Raw genomic sequence first — 6,891 nt, 5'->3', positions numbered from 1 at the left:
CTTGTTCCAGATTTTAGTGGGAAGGCTTTCAACTTTTCACCATTGAGTATTATAGAAGTTGTGCATTTGTTATAAATAGTTTTTACTATTTTGAGATATGTTCCCTCTATACCCACTTTAATAAGGGTTTTTTTTTTTATCATTAATGGATGTTGAATTTTATCGGATGCCCCCAGCAGCTTATTATAGAACATTAACATGTCACTTAACCAGCTCTGCCTTTCAGTTTTCTCATCTGTATAAATGGAATTTAGTTCTTAGTATTGTTGTAAGCATTATGTATGGTAAGCTATGAAGAGCTATGAAGAATAACATGAATTGATAGTAACTATCATTATTGTAGCTATTGTTATTATGCAGTGAAATGTTAATTAAATCATTGAGCTGCTGAGCTAATTTTTAAATTTATACCATCTGACACTTGGAACAACTCCTACAGAACACATACTGAATGCTGGCAGAAGACCTCAGATTTCCCAAAAGTCAAGAAAATCCACACTTACCAGGCTGTGTGGCTGACAGGGTCTTGGTGTTATGGCCTAGTGTCAGACCTGATGCTCTTAAATGGGAGAACAGAGTTCAGGACATTAGACCACCAGAGACAACCTGGACCCACGTAATATCAATCAATGAGAGCTCTTCTAGAGACCTCTGTCTCAACACTAAGACCCAGCTCCATCCAATGGCCAGCAAGCTCCAGTGCTGGATGTCCCATGACAATCAACTAGCAAGAGAGGAACACAATCCCACCCATTAACAGAGAAGGTGCTGAAAATAATACTAAGTACACAGAAAACCTAAAACGCACCACTGGATGAAGCTCTAGCCAACAGAAAGACAAGATCGAGCTCCACCCACCAGAACACAGTCACTAGCCCCCTACACCATGAAGCCTACACAAGCCACTGAACCAACCTTACCCACTGGGAGCAGACACCAAAAATAATAGGAACTACGAACCTGCAGCCCACAAAAAGGAGACCTCAAACACAGTAAGTTAAGCTAAATGAGAAGACAGAGAAATACACAGCAGATGAAGGAGCAAAGTAAAAACCCACTAGACCAAAAAAATGAAGAGGAAATAGGCAGTCTACCTGAAAAGGAATCCAGAGTAATGATAGTAAAGATATCAAAAATTGTGGAAATATAAAGGAGAAAATACAAGAAACATTTAACAAGGACCTAGAAGAACTAAAGAGCAAACAAACAATGATGAAGAACACAATAAATGAAATTAAAATTTCTCTAGAAGTAATCAATAGCAGAATAACTGAGGCAGAAGAATGGATAAGTGACCAGGAAGATAAAATAATGGAAATAACTACGGCAGAACAGAATAAAGAAAAAAGAATGAAAAGAATTGAGGATAGTCTCAGAGACCTCAGGGACAACATTAAACGTACCAACATTCAAATTATAGGGGTGCAAGGAGAAGAAGAGTGAAAGAAATGGACTGAGAAAATATTTGAAGAGGTTATAGTTGAAAACTTCTGTAACGTAGGAAAGGAAATAGTCAATCAAGTCCCAGAAGTGCAGAGAGTCCCAACAGGATAAATCCAAGTAGAAACATGCCAAGACACATATTAATCAAACTAACAAAAATTACATACAAAGAAAATATATTAAAAGCAGCAAGAGAAAAGCAACAAATAATATACAAGGGAATGCCCATAATGTTACAGCTGCACTTTCAGCAGAAATTCTGCAAGTCAGAAGGGAGTGGCAGGACAAATTTAAAGTGATGAAAGGGAAAAACCTACAACTAAGATTACTCTACCCAGTAAGGACCTCATTCAGATTTGACAGAATAAACCTTTACAGACAAGCAAAAGTTAAGATCACCACCAAACCAACTTCACAAGTGCTAAAGGAACTTCTCTAGGAAGGAAACACAAGAGAAGCAAAAGACCTACAATAACAAACCCAAAACAATTAAGAAAAACGTAACAGGAACATACATATTGATAATTACCTTAAATGTAAATGGATTAAATGCTCCAACCAAAAAACATAGACTGGCTGAATGGATATAAAAACAAGACCCATAAATATGCTGTCTACAAGAGACCCACTTCAGACTTAGGGACACATACAGACTGAAAGTGAGGGGATGTAAAAAGATATTCCATGCAAATGAAAATCAAAAGAAAGCTGGAGTAGCAATTCTCATATCAAACAAAATAGACTTTAAAACAAAGACTATTATAAAATACAAAGAAGGACACTGCATAATGATCAAGGGATCAATCCAAGAAGAACATATAACAATTGTAAATATTTGTGTGCCCAACACAGGAGGACCTCAACACATAAGGAAAATGCTAACAGCAATAAAAGGGGAAATCAACAGTAACACAATAATAGTAGGAGACTTTAACACCCCACTTTCACAAATAGACATATCATCCAAAATGAAAACAAATAAGGAAACACAAACTTTAAATGACACATTAAACAAGATGGACTTAATTGACATTTATAGGACATTCCAACTAAAAACAACAGAACACATTTTATTCTCAAGTACTCAGAGAACATTCTCCAGGATAGACCATATCTTGAGTCACAAATCAAGGCTTGGTAAATTTAAGAATATTAAAATCATATCAGGTATCTTTGCTGACCACAATGCTATGAGACTTGGTATAAATTACAGGAAAAAAAACTGTAAAAAATACAAACACATGGAGGCTAAACCATATGCTACTAAATAACTAGAGATAACTGAAGAAATCAAAGAGGAAATCAAAAAAATACCTAGAAACAAATGACAATGAAAACACAATGACCCAAAACCTATGAGATGCAGTAAAAGCAGTTCTAAGAGGAAAGTTTATAACAATGCAAACCTACCTCAAGAAACAAGAAACATCTCAAATAAACACCCTAACTTTACACCTAAAGCAATTAGAGAAAGAAGAACAAACAAACAAAAAAAAAAACCCCAAAGTTAGCAGAAGGAAAGAAATCATAAAGATTTGATCAAAAATAAATGAAAAAGAAAAGAAGGAAACAATAGCAAAGATCAGTAAAACTAAAAGCTGGTTCTTTGTAAAAATAAACAAAATCAATAAACCATTAGACAGACTTGTCATAAAAAAAGGGGAGAAGGCTCAAATCAACAAAACTAAAAGTTAAACAGAAGTAACAACTTAACCTGCAGAAATATAAAGGATCATGAGAGATTGCTACAAGCAACTCTATTCCAATAAAATGCACAACCTGGAAGAAATAGACAAATTCTTAGAAAAGCACAACCATTTGAGACTGAACCAAAGAGAAATAGAACATATAAACGGACCAATCACAAGCATTGAAATTGAAACCGTGATTAAAAACTTCCCCCCCCAAAAAAAATCCCAGGACCAGATGTCTTCACAGGTGAATTCTATCAAACATTTAGAGAAGAGCTAACACTTATCCTCCTCAAACTCTTCCAAAATATAAGAGAGGGAGGAACACTCACCAAGTTCATTCTAGGAGGCAACCATCACCTTGATACCAAAACCAATCAAATATGTCTCAAAAAAGAAACCTACAGGCCAATATCACTGATGAACATAGATGCAAAAATCCTCAACAAAATACTAGCAAACAGAATCCAACAGCACATTAAAAGGATCATACACCATGATGAAATGGGGCTTATCCCAAGAATACAAGGATTCTTCAATATACACAAATCAATCAATGTTAACCATATTAAAAAAGTGAAGGATTGGGCTTCCCTGGTGGCGCAGTGGTTGAGAGTTCGCCTGCCGATGCAGGGGACACGGGTTCGTGCCCCGGTCTGGGAAGATCCCACATGCCGCGGAGCGGCTGGGCCCGTGAGCCATGGCCGCTGAGCCTGCGCATCCAGAGCCTGTGCTCCGCAACGGGAGAGGCCACAACAGTGAGAGGCCTGCATAACACACACAAAAAAAAAAAAAACAAAAAACATGTGAAGGATAAAAACCATATGATAATGATTCCCTGGTGGTGCAGTGGTTGAGAGTCCACCTGCCAATGCAGGGGACACGGGTTCGTGCCCTGGTCAGGGGAGATCCCACATGCCGCGGAGCGACTAGGCCTGTAAGCCATGGCGGCTGAGCCTGCGCATCTGGAGTCTGTGCTCCGCAACAGGAGAGGCCACAAGAGTGAGAGGCCCTTGTACCAAAACAAAAACAAAAACAAAAACAAAAACAAACATATGATAATCTCAACAGATGCAGGAAAAGCTTTTGACAAATTTCAACACTGATTTATGTTAAAAACTCTCCAGAAAATAGGCATAGAGGGAACCTACCTCAACATACTAAAGACCATATACGAAAAACTCACTTCCAACATCATTCTCAATGCTGAAAATCTAAAACAATTTCCTCTAAAATCAGGAACAAGACAAGGAGGCTCACACTCACCACAATTATACAACATAGTTTTGGAAGTTTTAGCCACAGCAATCAGAGAAGAAAAAGAAATAAAAGGAATCCAAATTGGAAAAGAAGAGGTAAAGCTGGCACTGTTTGAAGATGACATGATACCATACATAGAGAATCTTAAAACTGCTACCTGAAAACTACTAGAACTAATCAATGAATTTGGTAAAGTAGCAGGATACAAAATTAATGCACAGAAATCTCTGGCATTCCTGTACACTAATGATGAAAAATCTGAAAGAGAAATTAAGGAAACACTCCCCTTTACCATTGCAAAAAAAAGAATAAAATACCTAGGAATAAACCTACCTAAGGAGAAAAATGCCTGTATGCAGAAAACTATGACACTGATGAAGGAAATTAAAGATGATACAAACAGATGGAGAGATATACCATCTTCTATGATTGGAAGAATCAACATTGTGATAATAATTATACTACCCAAAACAATCTACAGATTTGACAGATTACCTGTCAAATTACCAATGGCATTTTTCATGGAACTAGAACAAAATTTTCACAATTTGTGTGGAAACACAAAAGACCCTGAATAACCAAAGCAATCTTGAGGAAGAAAAATGGAGCTGGAGGAATCAGGGTCCCAGACTTCAGACTATACTACAAAGCTACAGTAATCAAGACAGTATGGCACTGGCACAGAAACAGAAATATAGATCAATGGAACAGTATAGAAAGCCCATTAACCCACGCACATATGTTCAACTTATCTTTGATAAAGGAGGCAAGAATATACAATGGAGAAAAGACAGCCCCTTCAATAAATGGTGCTGGGAAACCTGGACAGCTACATGTAAAAGAATAAAATTAGAATGCTTCCTAACACCATACACAAAAATAATCTCAAAATGGATTAAAGACATAAATGTAAGGCCAGAGACCATTAAACTCTTAGAGGAAAACATAGGCAGAATGCTCTTTGACTTACATCAGAGGAAAATTCATTTTGACCCACCTCCTAGAGAAATGGATATAAGAACAAAAATAAGCAAATTGGACCTAACGAAACTTAAAAGCTTTTGCACAGCAAAGGACACCATAAACAAGATGGAAAGACAACCTTCAGAATGGTAGGAAATATTTGCAAATGAAGCAACTGACAAAGGATTAATCTCCAAAATATACAACCAACAGATGTAGCTCAATATCAAAGGTACAAACAAACCAATCCAAAAATGGGCAGAAGATCTAAATAAATATTTCTTCAAAGAAGATATACAGATTGCCAAAAAACACATGAAAGGATGCTGAACATCACAAATCATTAGAGAAATACAAATCAAATATTCAATGTGATATAAGTTCACACCAGTCAGAATGGCCATCATCAAAAAATCTAAAAACAATAAATTCCTGAAAGGGTGTGGAGAAAAGGGAACCCTCTTGTACTGTTGATGGGAATGTGAATTGATACAGCCACTATGGAGAACAGTATGGAGGTTCCTTAAAACCTGAAAATAGAAATACTGTATGATCCAGCAATCCCACTACTGGGCATATACCCTGAGAAAATCATAATTCAAAAATAGTCATGTACCACAATGTTCATTGCAGCACTATTTACAACAGCCAGGACATGGATCAACCTAATGTCCAACGACAGATGAATGGATAAAGAAGATGTGGCACATATATACAATGGAATATTACCCAGCCAGAAAAATAAACGAAATTGAGTTATTTGTAGTCAGGTGGATGGACCTATAGTCTGTCATACAAAGTGAAGTAAGTCAGAAAGAGAAAAACAAATATCATACACTAACACATATATATGGAATCTAAGAAAAAAAATGTTTCTGACGAACTTAGGGACAGGACAGGAATAAAGATGCAGACGTAGAGAATGGTCTTGAGGACATGGGGAAGGGGAAGGTAAGCTGGACGAATTAAGAGAGTAGCACTGACATATATATATACTACCAAAAGTAAAATAGATAGCTAGTGGGAAGTAGGTGCATCGCACAGGGATATCACCTCAGTGCTTTGTGACCACCTAGAGTGGTGAGATATGAAGGGTGTGAGGGAAATGCAAGAGGGAGGGGATATGGGGATATATGTATACATATTGCTGATTCACTTTGTTATACAGCAGAAACTAATACAACATTGTAAAGCAATTATACTCCAATAAAGGTGTTAACAATAATAAAATAAAAAAATAAGTTCATATTTGTTCAGTTAAAAAAAAATTATACCATCTGAACCTTGGTGATTTTTTTCTAAATAATATAAATTCTCTACTTTCCTGACAAATGTATTTTAAATTCATGTGCTGTTTCTGTTCCATTTATACCTGATAAATTGGCAAAAATCATGAGGGTATCAGATGGATTTGAATATTCATTCACAAAAGCTTTGGCCTTGCCTTGAGTTAAAGTAACTTCTCTAAATTGATCTACTAACTTGGTTCCCCTATCGGACTGCATCCTTCCCAGTGGATCTACTTATTTCTGTG

The sequence above is a fragment of the Hyperoodon ampullatus genome (assembly GCF_949752795.1).
Source record: "Hyperoodon ampullatus genome assembly, chromosome: 16".
NCBI lineage: Eukaryota > Metazoa > Chordata > Mammalia > Artiodactyla > Ziphiidae > Hyperoodon > Hyperoodon ampullatus.
This window is presented reverse-complemented; position numbering follows the sequence as displayed.